At 42.7% G+C, this 15550-nt stretch overlaps 1 protein-coding gene across 6 annotated transcripts in view; it reads left to right on the top strand.

The window, feature by feature from the left end:
- The window catches only part of LOC117358874 (steroid 17-alpha-hydroxylase/17,20 lyase), a 95464-nt gene that overhangs the window by 14442 nt on the left and 65472 nt on the right, over nt 1–15550 (top strand). For 2 of the 6 annotated variants that reach the window (XM_033940680.1, XM_033940679.1), the window contains exon 1: nt 7302–8412. The exons of 2 other annotated variants lie outside the window; for them this stretch is intronic. The gene's annotated coding sequence lies outside the window, so the exon portion shown is untranslated. Of the gene's footprint in view, nt 1–6924; nt 7136–7301; nt 8413–15550 lie in introns of those variants that run through there. 2 more of the 6 variants (XM_033940682.1, XM_033940681.1) reach the window with 2 other exon arrangements.

Below are 15550 nucleotides of genomic sequence, written 5' to 3'. Positions count from 1 at the left end.
CACGCTATCAGAGAGCCGCGCACCCGCTGCTGCTTAGTTTCGATCTTCTGCTCTGACGCAACCGGAAACAGGAAGTTGCAGCAGAGCAGAAGATTGAACACTGAGCAGGTTGCCGAAAAAGAAAATCTACAAACTAAGGTGAGGAGAAGGGAGAGAGCTGGCTAAACACTAGGATCGATTGGGCAGGCGGGTGGTGGCTGCGGGGACCATGCGATCGCTCGTGTTCCCGGCTCAAACTGGAAGGAGGGAGTGAAAGGGAAAAGCATTCTGGGCCAAGGGGATGAAGACGGAAAGAAAAACCCACAGCAGGAAAGAAAGGGAAGGACAGGCAGGTGAGCCAGATGCTAGAAGCAGGGGGGAGGGGAAGAAAGAGGGGAAAAAAGCTAGATGGGGTTGAAAAGAAGAGACACACTGGTATGGAAGAGGAAGATAGGGGAAATCTGGACACAGGAAGGTAACAGAAAGAGGGGAAATTATGTGCATGGGGCGTAGGGACAGAGACATAAAGGGGACATGCCATGTGGATGGTATATGGACACGGGGGGGTGGCAATGACAGATACATAGGGGAGATATTAGAAATGGAGAAAATAGGAGCACAGAAGCGAGATGGTTTGTGGGGATGGGACAGGGACCGAGCTCGCAGGCTCCAGTGGCTTGCACAAATTACATTGTAACGTGCCATGAAAATAAGAGGGAGGAAGGTAGATAGATAGGCCACGCGAGAGGAGCTGAAGGGTAGTAGAAAGGAACAGATGGTAAAGGAGGGAGGGAAGGGTGGTGGTGGAAAGGAATAGGACAGACATTGAAGGAGGGTGGAGAGAAACAGACCCCGAAGGGAAATGTGGAAGACAGAGTGGGAAGAAGACAGATGCCAGACTATGGGGGAGCGGAGGGAAGAAGATGGGTGCTAGACCAATGGGGGGGGGGTGAAGGGAGAGGCACAGTAACAGCAAATGGAAGACGCAGAGAGAAGACACACAGTGGATGGAAGGAATTGAATGAGAAGATGTGGAAAGCAGAAACCAGACAACAAAGGTAGAAAAAAAAATTATATTTATTTATTTATTTTTTGCTTTAGGATAAAATAGTATATTAGTTGTGTTGATAAAAATTTATAAATAAAGCCCTGCCAGCTGAACATCTCTTTCTTTAGTTCAGCAGCAGGAACTTTGATTTATAAGAAAGGAATAAGCTAAATATTACAGTACTAAGGCTTATATGGATGCAGCGGGGACGGTGACGGGGCGGTGAATGGGATGGCAGTGGCGGTGACGGGGCGGTGAAAGGGATGGCGGTGACGGTGACGGGGCGGTGAATGGGATGGCGGTGACAGTGACGGGGCGGTGAAAGGGATGGCGGTGACAGTGACGGGGCGGTGCAGAGGATGGTGGGCCGGGGGCGGTGACGGGGACAGATTTTTTCTCCGTGTCATTCTCTAATTCTGACCTTGGTGGTCCCAAAAAGGTGAAACATAAAAGGCAAATATTGGCAAAATAAATTCAGCTGAACAAAAGGGGAAATCAAAATATAAAAGCAAAAATCCCATACAGATTATCTTGCCAGAGTTCTTGCACTCTGATTCAGCAATATGCTTTATAATGTTATTCAAACATAACTCAAACTTCTTCTCAACAGTATTTGTTAGAAGCATAAAACATAAATAACTTCCAGCAGTCAAGACAGGGACTAAACAAACTTGTGTCACAGCAAAGGTTAGAAACTTTGTTTGGCAGTAAGCCCCAGCACTGCCTTGCAAAGAACCCTCGTCTCTTCAGCTACCTTCAGGAAGGCAAGGCAGCTGTGTGAGATCAGGTGATTAGCTGCCAGCAAACGGTAGCCACAGTATGTTTGCAAAATTCCAAACAAACTCATTCACACAGTTCAACCTTTAGTTTTAGAAAAACATCAGTTGCCAGCATTCAGGTAAGTAAATTTCTGAAATCAAACTATTAGTTAGCTTCAAAAGCAAATGGCAAATTCTTCAGGCTTTCTGGCACAAAAGGAAAGGCAGAGGGAAAAAAAAAAACCCACATTCACTGCTTTCCAGCTACTCACTGCCTGGCTCAATTTGTGTCCATAAGATCTATCTGGTTCTCATGTACAGGACCAGCAACTTGTACCTCCATGCTTTCTGAAAGCTTGAGATGGGGAGGATTTCTTCCACCTCCTGCATGGGCCAATCTGGCACTTCTGGCTCTGCTGCCTGGCCCAACAGTTCCTGTACTGCCTTGGGCTGTGGGAGTGACTCACCCTGGTCACTTGCTCCTCCTCTTGCTGCTTGCATCAGTCTGCTCTTTAGCAGCTCAGAGCCAATCCCCTTCAGCCTGTAGAGGGGGATGGGCTTTGGTTCCAAAGCAGCCTTTCCCTGCCTGGGTTTTCTAGATGCAGCTAGTTTCTCTGTGGCTTTTCTAGCTACCTTATAGACTGGAGGCTGCTGTTGCCAGTCTGCCTGCCTCTGCTCCGGATCACTATTGCTCTGATCATAGGGGCAAGGGAGGTCAGCCCCAAGTTGGTCCCCAGAATCAATCTGGTCAGCTCTTCTGCACCAGATCCTACCAGGGGCAAAACTAGTACTGGTGCTAGGTTTGTCACAATAGCCCTTATGGCTGCAGGAGCCACTTATATGGCAGTACAAAAGGGTTAGGGGGTGCACATGTTCCTCCATGGATGTAGTGATTAGAGTGGCTTATAGGCCTGGGTCCTCCTCTCCATGGTTCACTAACTCACCCCCAGGACCACTTAAGCCACCTCTGTGCAGCTCTACAAGGCTTTCCTATGCCAGGCTGCCAGGTGCTGATGTTCTGGAGGCAGATATGTAAAGTTGTTATTATGTTTTTTAGGGGGGGGGTCTGTACTTTGTGTCTGCAGTGCATATCTGGTCACTTTGGATACCTTTTGTGGACTAGACCTGGTTTTAGATGGCCTAAGTCACAACGTCCAGGTTCCGTCTAGGCAGTGTTGTAAAACTTTTGGTTATAGATGCAGTACGACTAAGTCTAGGATGGCCCACATCCCGCCCAAATCCCTCCTCGACACTCTGGTTGTTCAGCAGCACTGTGAAGGCCTAGGTCGTTTTTAAATACATCTAAAACCCGTTTCAATTATCAGCACTTGGACGATTTGCTGCCCCCCAAACATTATGAAAGTCGCTCCTATCTCTTTCAAAGCCAAGCTATACAACTGGCTCTCCTCTCTCTTACTAACCGGTACTTTCCCTGATGATCTAGGCCAGATTTTGATCACCCCAATCGTAAAAAACCCTAGAGAATCTACCAAACTGACATCTAATTGCAGACCAATTACGAGCATTCTCCTATTCATCAAGCTAATGGAAGGACTGGTCAACCAGGATCTAGTATTGTATCTGGACAAATTTAGCATACTGTATGACTATCAGTCTGGTTTTCGTTCCGGATTCAGCACCGAAACTGTCATGGCATCACTTCTAGACTTCCTCCATACCTTATTCAGCCAGGGTACAAGTGCTCTTATCCTGCAACTAGACCTAAGTAGTGCCTTCGATCTAGTTGACCAAGCTATTCTGATTGCCTGTCTGGAATCAATTGGTCTTTCAGGTAACGTATTAAAATGGTTTCGGGGGTTTCTGAGCAAACGGTCATATCAAGTCTACAGTGACAATAAAATATCCTTTAGTTGGGTTAACTCTTGTAGAGTCCCGCAGGGCTCTCCTCTTTCCCCCACACTGTTAACATCTACCTTGCCTCATTGGGGAACCTACTACATTGTTATTCCCCTTACTTCTCTGACCTCCGAGATAAAGATTCATCTATCATCTATTCTAAATTAAATCGAATGATGGATGACCGAATTCAAATTGAAGCTCAACACCGACAAAACTAAATTTTCCTGGCAAGCCCTAATGACAAAATCAAAGACTCCTTGATCTCCCTGAATGGTCAGGACTTCCCTATTGACCACTCCATTAAAATCCTGGGAGTCACCTTGGACCGCCACCTCACTCTAAATGCACACACAGACTTACTAGTTAAAAAATGCTTTTCGGTTCTATGGAAACTCAGAACCATCAGAAAATACTTTGATGCACCATCCTTCCGCTTACTGGTTCAATCATCCATCCTGAGCTTGCTCGATTATTGCAATATTATTTACTTGGATTCCTTAAAAAAAACCAATCTAAGACTCGGAGTTATTCAAAATTCGGCAGTTCGACTGATCTTTAGGCTGAAAAAATGGGAATACATAAGCCCCTACTATCAAAGACTCCATTGGCTGCCCCTAGAGGCGCAAATCCTGTTTAAGTTCGCTTGTCTATGTTATAAATCAATATTTGGTCTGGCTCCCACTTACCTGGTTTCCCACTTCAATCTGGCAAATTATCTTAGGCCCACACGAAGAATTCATCTGTTCACCTATCCGACAATAAAAGCCTGCCACTACAAAAGATTCTTTGACAGAACTCTGGTCTTTCAGGCAGGCAAATGGAACGACTGGCTTAGTAACGTTTTCGCGCACTCTTCATCCTACTTCAATTTTAGAAAACTACTAGCTGATGCCCCGGTGTTGCATGGGTATTTAATTATAGCAATAACACTGTAAATGGATTCAAATAAAGATACTTTATAGTGGTGAATGAAATTATTTTTTTACAGCTTAATAAAAAGTACAATATTCAAATTATAATGTGAAATATTTGACAAAATGAATACAATACAACTAACGCAAAACGTGATTATAAACAACATTTTTAGTTTCACCTCCAGGAGCAAGAACATATAAATTGTTGGGTGAACCCACCCTTGAGGAAGCAACATAGAGTTGTGGTCCGAGAGACCCCCAGAACATATCACCCCAGGTAGTGAGGGATCTGCATACCAAGTTTCGTTCAAATCGGTCAAGCCATTTTTGAATTACTGTGAGAATGGCAGCTTTTTACATTTTTTCCATTGACATGAATGGGTGAAATCTGATTTTATGTTTGTAGCTCCGCCCACATGTGCAGGTGGGCCGCGAGACCCCCAGAACATATCATCCCAGGTAGTGAGGGATCTGCATACCAAGTTCGTTCAAATCGGTCAAGCCGTTTTTGCGTGATCGCGGCACATACACACATACATACCTCCGATTTTATATATATAGATTAAAATTAAAAACAAGTCTGTTCAATCGATTTGTTAACTAAGAATCTACTCACCACTTCTTATTCAATCCTGTAACCTTATGAACCTTTTAGCTTTCATATTCTTTATTATGTAAGATTGTATTGCTGACTTTGATTGTAACCTCTTCGATGATTGTCCAGCGCCTCTTGCTGTAAACCGCCTCAAACTTATATGGCTTTGGCGGTATCTATAATAATAAAATGCTAGCCCGCGCATGCGCACTCGCAACACGTGTTTCCTGATCCCTGTTTTGTCGCGCTGTGCCAGCTTAATGCGCATGCGCACATACTATACGTCACAAGGATCGACAAGCCAGGATCGCAGCCAGCCAACGATCGCCTCCACAGCGCAGAATTACTTCTCTGGCAAGCCCGCGAGGGGAGGAAGCAGAGGGCTGGGGTTGTCCCACTGGCAGCATGGCCCCGATCCCCTTGCGCCCGCTCTCCGCCCCACTGCCGAGCTCTGGAGCGAATAAACCTCGGCTGTGCTATTCTTCGGTCTGCCCTGCTCCTTGCCCCAATATACTTTCAAGCTAAAAGACGAGGCAGCGGCTCCCCTCAGGATCCCCACCCACGTCGGAAGTCCGATGCAGTCAGGGATCTTGAGAGGAGCCGCCGCGTCTTTCAACTCAAAAATATACCAAGGCAAGGAGCAAGGCAGATCGAACTTCCAAATGACCGCAACTCCTGCACAGAACGCCGATCCAGGGGAGTAGGCCAGCCAGCCAGCCATTTTAAACAGAAAAAGGGCATTAAATCCTCTCAACTAACCTTTCTATGTTGCCCCAGACATGATGAAAAATTTAGCACATCGTGTGCGCATCAAAAGTTGATGTATCCTTCTGTGCATAGTGGAGGCCTCATTATCGTTCATTTTAATGAATTGAGCGGCCATGTCTCCTGCTTGAATTAACGCCCATGCTCAAACCCTCTCTGTACAACTCACAGTAATAGCACAGTTAGACGTGTGGTGGCTTTCGTTTTTAGTCTCTGAGTGCTCTATGTTCATCAATATGCAGTAAGTCTCCAGAGTTTTGCAGAGTTCTCCAACTTCATTCTGCGAACTTCAGCTTATTATACTTTGGCATATGAACACAAAACCCAACTGCCAGGAAAAAGGAGAGAACTGATATGTCGGAAATGGCAGTAAATCTAAGGAAAGCTAATATGAATGTTTCAGCTTCAAGTCTTTCATATTATTTGCTGCCCTTCCCCCTCCCCTTGGATTTTAATTTCTTCTTAAACTTGCCCCACCTGGAGCTGTTGATTTATAAGCTGTTGTCAGCTATTTTTCTCCCATTCTTATCCATCAAGAACCCCTCCCCTGTTCAATTGATGTTGTTTTTTTAACAGAGAGGTAGGCAAATAAATTAATTGTTGGGCATTGCTGAGGCAGAGTTTAAGGGCGCCTGGCACTGACCAAGCCAACTCTTTGCCTTCTTCCTTGGTTTGAGCCCATGCCAGTGTGTCTAACGTTGGTCCTGAGCCCAAAGGAAGGGAGAATGGATGGGGAGCAGGCAAGGGGTAGTTGTGGACAGCCAAGGAAAAAAAAAAAAAAGAAAGAAATACAGAAAGCGGCTAAGAGAGAAAAAGAAATAAAGACAGACACACACACACATATATTCTAGCACCCGTTAATGTAACGGGCTATAAGACTAGTATAAGAATAAAATTATTATTATTATTTTAGATCGTCCAAGTGCCAATTTAGGCCATTTTTTAGACGTTTTTCTGTTTCGATTATGAGCCCCATAATGTTTTACTCTCTGTTTTGGTTTTCAGTTAGCTTGTTCCATCTGGAGCCCTGATGCAGCAAAGCGAAACATGGGCGGCCCTTGTCGGCAACGGACAGCTGACTTAAAAAGCACTACAGTTGTAATAAGGGCACGATTCTTGCATGAAAGCTCAAAGCTAAGTATTCAATCATTTTGATGAATTTAAATGTTTAAGAAGAGATTTGAAATTATAAATTCAAGCTATTAGAAGTTAAAAGGTAACTTGATTTTAATCATTGGTGGTATTCCGTTTGCTTACATATTAAATATGTAATGTAATTTATTTCTTATATACCGCTACATCCATTAGGTTCTAAGCGGTTTACAGAAAATATACATTAAGATTAGAAATAAGAAAGGTACTTGAAAAATTCCCTTATTGTCCCGAAGGCTCACAATCTAACTAAAGTACCTGGAGGGTAATAAAGAAGTGAAAAGTAGAGATAGAGGAAAAATTAAAAAATATAATAAACATTTTTAATAAGACAGCATTGATCTAAATACTTTGGAGGTAGAAGAACGTATAAACATATAGCTGAACGTCATAAATCACTTTCCACTTATACCAAAACATAGTCTCTACTACTAGATTACTGTAAATTAGACCTTTGATACTTTAATCCATCCCTTCATTGTTATCCTAGACTCCCATGACTTTTAATTCTCCTTTCGTCATGTATGGTATACTTTTATAATCCACATGTATTATTATGTTCCACAAGTTTTACCATTACAATTATTCTTTACTATCTGTAATGTTATATTGACTCCTATTACCTATGTATCCATGGAATAGCTGTGTTGCTTATCTATTTCATTCTCTTTAAGTTTGACATTATTTCTCTTTTGCAATCTGATATACTTGGCAAGTGTTGCTTCACCTGTTTCACGCTTCCTCGGAAGCGTTTGATGTTTTGTTTATTTCATTGCCATAAAACCAATAAAAATACTTTGAACAAAAAAAAAGAAGTTAAAATGTAGGGGGAGGTTCAAACTAGTGATGTTAGTCCCATTCCAGGTTTGCAAGCTGAATTGAAATAGTGAGCGACAAACAGGGACCTGAGGTTTTCCTTTCAATACAATAAATACTTGTTATATTCATGATCAAGCTACAACATGGTATGAATATATAAGTATTTTATGTGCAGTGAGTATTTTTTGAGATTGATTTGTTGGTTTCCTGCACTAAGCCTGTATTTTTGAGTGTATAATCCGTAAGTCTCCCTTTTATAAGTCTTGGTACGTTCAGGAGCGGTATCCTTTGGATTTTGATGTCCATTTAATAAATACTGGATTAAATTGTTGGCTCTGTAACTCATGGCATTAAGTTTGACACTCAATTTTCTTTTTGATTACTGGTTAGTAAGAATGTCTGCTCTTTGATTCTATATTGACATCCCAGGATGTACCAGGAAGAGGAAGGCCTGCCATTTTGTAAGAAGTGGACCTGCCAGCTGGAGGGTAGACGTCTCTCTGTCCGGACTTCCTGAATAAGGTAGGGAGTGGGGATGGAGCATGGGAGGAGTTGTCAGGAGGGGTTGGATAATGACAGGAGTGGGGTAGAGTCGGGGGATTGTGTGAGTATGGCAGTAGAGAGGGCATCTCTCCTGCTGTTGGGGGAGTAGAGTCGGGGGATTGTGCAAGGATGGCAGGTGAGAGTGGGCATCTCTCCAACTATGGCGAGGTAGAGTTGGGGGACTGTGCGGGCACAACGGGAGAGAGTGGGCATCTCTTCTGCTGATCTTTTATCAGGGATTTGTTTTTTTTTTAAATTTGCATGGTGGGAGGTCTGAGCTATCAAACCTTACTTTCCTGTCAGTGCCTGAGTCAATCAACACTCATGCACAGCTTAGACCTGTCGGCAAATTTTGACTGCAAATGTGGCACAACGAGGTTAGGGAATCACTCGGCGATGATAGAGAATCGCTTGGAGTGCTCATTTTAATATTAATTACCTTGTTGTACTACATATACATAGCAGTATCGAAGACTACTAGAAAACTTGGAAAAGACCATGGTAAACCATTTTTAATAATCCACCGCTAAAATGGCTGGAACCGGTTTAGCGAGCACGTTAAAGGCACATTTTAGTTTTGAGAATCTTTCTCTAAGTACAATGGAACCTTGGTTTACAAGCATAATTCGTTCCAGAAGCATGCTCATAAACCAAATTGCTCGTATATCAAAGCGAGTCTCCCTATAGGAAGTAAGGGAAACTCGCTTGATTCGTTCACACCCCCCACCCCTGAGGTCACCGGCGCTGCTTCCCCCCCCGAGAACCAGCATCATTACCCCTCCCCCGAATCAGCATCTCCCGCCCGCCGAAACAGAAGCCTTACCCTATCTGGCACTGGTACACAGCCCACAGGACGTGCCGGTGAATGAAGATCCTTCCTGTTACCTGGGCCTTGAGCATCTGCACATGCTCAAGGCCTTCTGGCTCTCGCTCTCTCCGAGATTCTCAGGGATCTCCGAGAATCTCAGAGAGAGCGAGAACCAGAAGCCCTTGAGCATGCGCAGATGCTCAAGGCCCAGGAAACAGGAAGGATCTTCGTTCACCGGCACATCCTGTGGGCTGCATGCCGGTGCCAGATGGGGTAAAGCTTCTGTTTGGGCGGGGGCGAATGATACTGGTGCGAGTGGGGGGGGGCGTTCGTGGGCAGGCGGGGGGTAACGATACTCGCAAATCAAATCAACGCTCGGTTTGCGAGAATGTTTTGCTCGTCTTGCAAAACACTCGCAAACCGCGTTACTCGCAAACTGAGGTTTGATTGTATCTAGTTCAGGAATTCAAGCTGAGATCTCAGAAGTGGCTGCAGAGAAAAGATGGAAGCAAAGATTCAGCAATTAAGCAGGAGGAAAGCCAGGAAATACAAAGCATCTGTGAAGTAATATGTCTCTTGCTGCTCCCAGAAACTGTGCCAGTAGTCTCCTGTCACCTCTTCCATGTGAAGGATAGAAACTGTGCTACTCTCCATCCCCTTCAACTTAATCCCTAAACATAGTTCCTCTCAACAGCAGGTACATTAGATAGGTTGTGACCCCACTGGGACAGATAGGGAAAATGCTTTAAGTACCAAGTGCCGATTCCCAGAGCTGCAAAGGAAAATAATTTTTAAAAAGGAGAATTTTAGTTCATGGTATTACATGCTACCACAAGCTCCTCCCGTTTCTCTACCCCCCCCCCCCCCAACTAAATACATTATTTATCTAAGTCAGGGGTGTCAAACTCAATCACATAAGGGGCCGAAATCTAAAACACAGGCTAAGTCGTGGGCCAAATTTTTTATTAAGATACTTACCCCTTCCTTTACTAATGGGCAACGCGGGTTTTAGTGGCGGTAACTGCTCCAATGCTCATATCAGCGTCGGAGCAGTTACTGCCATTGCACTAAAACCCACGCTACACGTTAGTAAAGGAAGGGGTTAATTTTAGATGGACCATTGGTCTGACCCAGTATGGTTCTTTTAATGTTCTCATGTTCCTCAACGTGATCTCCATTGACCACTACCTTCTGTCATTTTCCACTCAACCAGTTCCTAACTCAGTCTGTCACCTTGGGGCCCATCCCATGGGCACTCAGTTTTTTTTATTAGATATCTGTGTGGAACACTGTCAAAGGCTTTGCTAAAATTTAACTCTAAATATACCACATGTAGTACAACACCAGAGAAATAGAAACAAATGAATTTCTTCCTGAACAGTGCAAAATATAGACAGCAGAAATTTTCAAGACTAACATATTTCAATCACTGAATTGAAAATAAAATCATTTTCCTACCTTTGTTGTCTGGTGATTTTATTTTTTAATCATCTTTTCCCAGTCTCTGGCTGTACTTCCATTTGTTTGTACTCTTAATTCTGTTTCCAAGACCTTCTTATCCATTTGCTGATTTTCTCTCCTTCACTTTCTGCCTTACATCCATCTTTCCAGACTACTAATGTATAGCCACATGTTACCTTAGAAAAAACAGTGTCCCGTTTTAAATAAATTTCTAAGGTGCTCTTCAAATGCCTTATTCCATCTTAATAAGTGCTTTGAATAGTTTTCTAGCCTTTTTAATAGACCTCAGAATCACCACTTCTCCGTCCCACAGAAGTGTTATAACGGGGATATGCCAGTGGTGAACTCCTCACCGGTCTATACAATTTAAATAATGTGCAATTCTTATCATTTTTAAACCTGAGTTTTACTTTTCTTAGTTATGGTGAACTTTCAGTTCTCATTATAGGCTAGCGGTGAGACCCGACATGTTTCGTCAGGGGTCTAACCTAAAATAAATATATTAATCAAGTTAGTATCCCTCACATATACCATTACTCTACAAAGTCAAATAAAAAATCCTTTTGCTTACCAACACTGCCGCTATCCACCTCTAATCATTCATGTTTTGTAAGATGGCGGCATCATCTTAAGGGCTCCCTTTATATTCAGTTCCTGCTACGAGACCGCCCCCTGCATGCGATTGGACTGGGGGAAATCCGCCCCTGCCCCAAGGGCGCTGTAACCTCTTGATCCTGAATTGCAAATTCATTCAATTTTATCAATACCACACGAGTAGCCTGGATTAAAAAACATAGAAGCCCACTCTATCTCCAATTTCATCCCATGGGGGACTACTGTGTCAAGCCTGTGAATCCATCTTTGTTCCTTCAAATTGAGGACTCTTTCCGTGTTGCCACCCACCCTCCCACTCTGTTGTAAGCTATCAATTATGCGCCATCGTAGTTCAGCTACAGTGTGATTAGAATTAATCATAAGGGAAACCATCGGGGCTTGCATAATGCCCCTGTTAATTCTAGATTTGTGCTCATTTAACCGGGTTTTAATTTGGTGACTTGTCCTACCTATATAGATTAAATTACAGGAGCAAATGATTGCATATACTATCCCTCTGCTGTTACAGTTGGTATTGTTCCTGGCCATAATTGTAGTATGTTTCCCCGGGACTTCCCATCGGGTTCCTACAATCGCTGTTTCACACCATTGGCATTCTCCACATTGGGAATGTGAACCCGTAGTAGAGATGTCAATAGTCTGAAATTTTTTAAAATTTAGAAGCTGTCCTATCGTCTTCGCTCTTTTGAAAGATACCATCGGAAAATAATTGAGCCCCACATGTAACCTTACTATATCCCAGTATCTTCTCATTATTTGTATCAGGTATTTGGTGGCATCTGAATAAGAGACCACACATATCAATCTATCAAGATCTGGTTGATTTTTCTGTCTATCCCTGATCAAAAGCTCTCTTTGAGCAAATCTCGCTCTTAGATACCCTTGTTTGACCGCTCGGGTAGGTATCCCCTTATCAAGAATCTTTCCTGTAGCGCCCGTGCCTGTGCTTTAAATTCCCCTAGGTCAGAACAGTTCCTCCTAATCCTAAGATACTGGCTGATAGGCAGCCCAAATTTTAGTTTGAAAGGATGGTAGCTTGTAAAATGTAATAAGGTGTTTCGGGCCATAGGTTTTCTAAATATTGTGGTCGAGAAGCCCTCCGGGGTCCTCATTACCAAGAGATCTAAAAACTCGATCCGATGTTGATGAAATGAGCTAGTGAATTGTATCTGTCTGTTAACTGAGTTCAAGTATTCTATGAAACTCCCCAATTCCTCTCGTGTACCTTCCCATAGAAAGAAGTATCATCTAAAAATCTAACCCACATAGGGATTTTTTCAAAAAAAGTGTTAGTATATAAATGTTGTTCTTCAAATTTTGCCATATACAGGGTGGCCACCGAGGGAGCCAAACTTGCTCCCATGGCCACCCCCTGGACTTGTTTGAAAAAATCATCTCGATATTGGAAATAACTATCTTCAATGACCCATCGGGCCAACTGTAATAAAAAAGTAGAAATTCTCTGTGGAGTACTACGAGTTTGAAGTACTTCCTCTATAATATCTAGCGCTTGATCTTGGGGGATCTGGGTGTACAATGATGTCACATCCAATGTAACCATTCAAAATTCTCCTAGGGGAATTTGGACCTCCTGCAGTTTCCTTAGGAAGTGAGCTATGTCCTTCAGATAAGATTTGATTTTTACTGCTTCAGTACATAGGAACCAATCTACAAACTTGGATAAAGGATCTAAAACTGATTGTCGTGTATTAACAATGGGGTGGTCAGGTGAGGGATTAATAACTTTATGAATTTTGGGAATGAAGTGAATCAGAGGGATCCTGGGGTGCTTCTGAATCAGGAACTGATATTCCTTTTTTGTGATCATTCTGTCCTTATAATGATCCTCAATCCTCTTGGAATAATCGCTTTCTTTAAATATTCCACTAATGTACTGCTATGCAATTCAGCTCTTATTGCTCTTTTCAAAGTCATTTCTAATTCTGTCCAAGATGATCGTGTGGTTGATTGATCCTCCCCATCTAAGAGTGCCGGTCTCTGCAAAATTTTATGGAGGTACTCATCTGAGTATCCTCCAAACTCTGGTTGTTCCTGTGCCATTATTAGTCTTTCAAACCTCTGTTCAGACTACTAATGTATAGCCAAATGTTACCTTAGAAAAAACAGTGTCCCGTTTTAAATAAATTTCTAAGGTGCTCTTCAAATGCCATAATCCATCTTAATAAATGCTTTGAATAGTTTTCTAGCCTTTTTAATAGACCACTCCTCCGTCCCACAGAAGTGCTATAACGAAGAGATGCTTCTGGGGACAAGCCAGGGGAAGAGGGGAACAACAACAATATCAACAGAGCAAGATCGAGAGGAAGAGGGCGTTTAACATAATGGGGGAGAGGTCAGACACACCAGGCGGGAATCAAGACCAGATCAGCCCAGAAATGACAGTGGTGAATTTATCCACCTCTGTCTTGGATACAATATTACAACTTGGATTGGGATTTGCCCTAGCCAGATTTTTTCCAGCTCAAAATAGCATTTCATAAATTCATACGTAAGATGCAGTTAAAAGTATATTTTTCTCAAGAAAGGGAGGAGGTGCGTCAGAATAGTATAATAGAACAGGAAGATGAAGAGGAAGAAGATAATACATCTGACACCTTACCCATCTGCAAAACATCCTCAACCTGGGTACCCCCGGGACCCATGGATTCTATAATATCCACATTTCGGGACTTAGTCATACGGGACTTGGCTATCATAGAGAGATCCTGGAGATATCACAGGATCCCCCAAAATTTATCGGATTCATAATATTTGGGCCTCTAGAAATTAAGATCTGATAAAGAGATTATCATTTCTAAAGCTGATAAGGGAGGAGCAACGGTGATCTTAAATAGAAATGATTATGATAAGGAAGCAAGAAGACAACTGCAGGATGTGACAGCTTATAAGCCCTTACAGCAGGATCCGACAGATGAGTTAAGTGGATTGATAAATGATTGGGTCACACAGCTTTATAAGGACAGAATGATCACAAAAAAGGAATATCAGTTCCTGATTCAGAAGCACCCCAGGATCCCTCTGATTCACTTCATTCCCAAAATTCATAAAGCTATTAATCCCCCACCTGGCCGCCCCATTGTTAATACACGACAATCAGTTTTAGATCCTTTATCCAAGTTTGTAGATTGGTTCCTATGTACTGAAGCAGTAAAAGTCAAATCTTATCTGAAGGACACAGCTCACTTCCTAAGGAAACGGCAGGAGGTCCAAATTCCCCTAGGAGAATTTTGGATGGTTACATTGGATGTGACATCATTTTACACCCAGATCCCCCAAGATCAAGCGCTAGATATTATAGAGGAAGTACTTCAAACTTGTAGTACTCCACATAGAATTTCTACTTTTTTATTACAGTTGGCCCGATGGGTCATTGAAGATAGTTATTTCCAATATCGAGATGATTTTTTCAAACAAGTCCAGGGGGTGGCCATGGGAGCAAGTTTGGCTTCCTCGGTGGCCACCCTGTATATGGCAAAATTTGAAGAACAACATTTATATACTAACACTTTTTTTGAAAAAATCCCTATGTGGGTTAGATTTTTAGACGATGCTTCTTTCTATGGGAAGGTACATGAGAGGAATTGGGGAGTTTCATAGAATACTTGAACTCAGTTAACAGACAGATACAATTCACTAGCTCATTTCATCAACATCAGATCGAGTTTTTAGATCTCCTAGTAATGAGGACCCCGGAGAGCTTCTCGACCACAATATTTAGAAAACCTATGGCCCAAAACACCTTATTACATTTTACAAGCTACCATCCTTTCAAACTAAAATTTGGGCTGCCTATCAGCCAGTACCTTAGGATTAGGAGGAACTGTTCCGATCTAGGGGAATTTAAAGCACAGGCACGGGCACTACAGGAAAGATTCTTGATAAGGGGATACCCTACCCGAGCGGTCAAACAAGGTTATCTAAGAGCAAAATTTGCTCAAAGAGAGCTTTTGATCAGGGATAGACAGAAAAATCAACCAGATCTTGATAGATTGATATGTGTGGTTCCTACTTTGATGCTCCATCCTTCCGCTTACTAATTCAATCTTCTATCCTGAGTCTGCTCGATTATTGCAACATTATTTACTTAGCATCCTACAAAAAAACCATCCTAAGACTCAGAGTCATTCAAAACTCGGCAGTTCGGCTGATCTTTAGGCTGAAGAAATAGGAACACATAAGCCCCTACTATCAGAAACTCCATTGGCTACCCCT

Source organism: Geotrypetes seraphini, chromosome 4, assembly GCF_902459505.1.
Source record: "Geotrypetes seraphini chromosome 4, aGeoSer1.1, whole genome shotgun sequence".
NCBI lineage: Eukaryota > Metazoa > Chordata > Amphibia > Gymnophiona > Dermophiidae > Geotrypetes > Geotrypetes seraphini.
The sequence above is the reverse complement of the archived record's forward strand: the minus strand, read 5'-3'. Positions and strand labels throughout refer to the sequence as shown.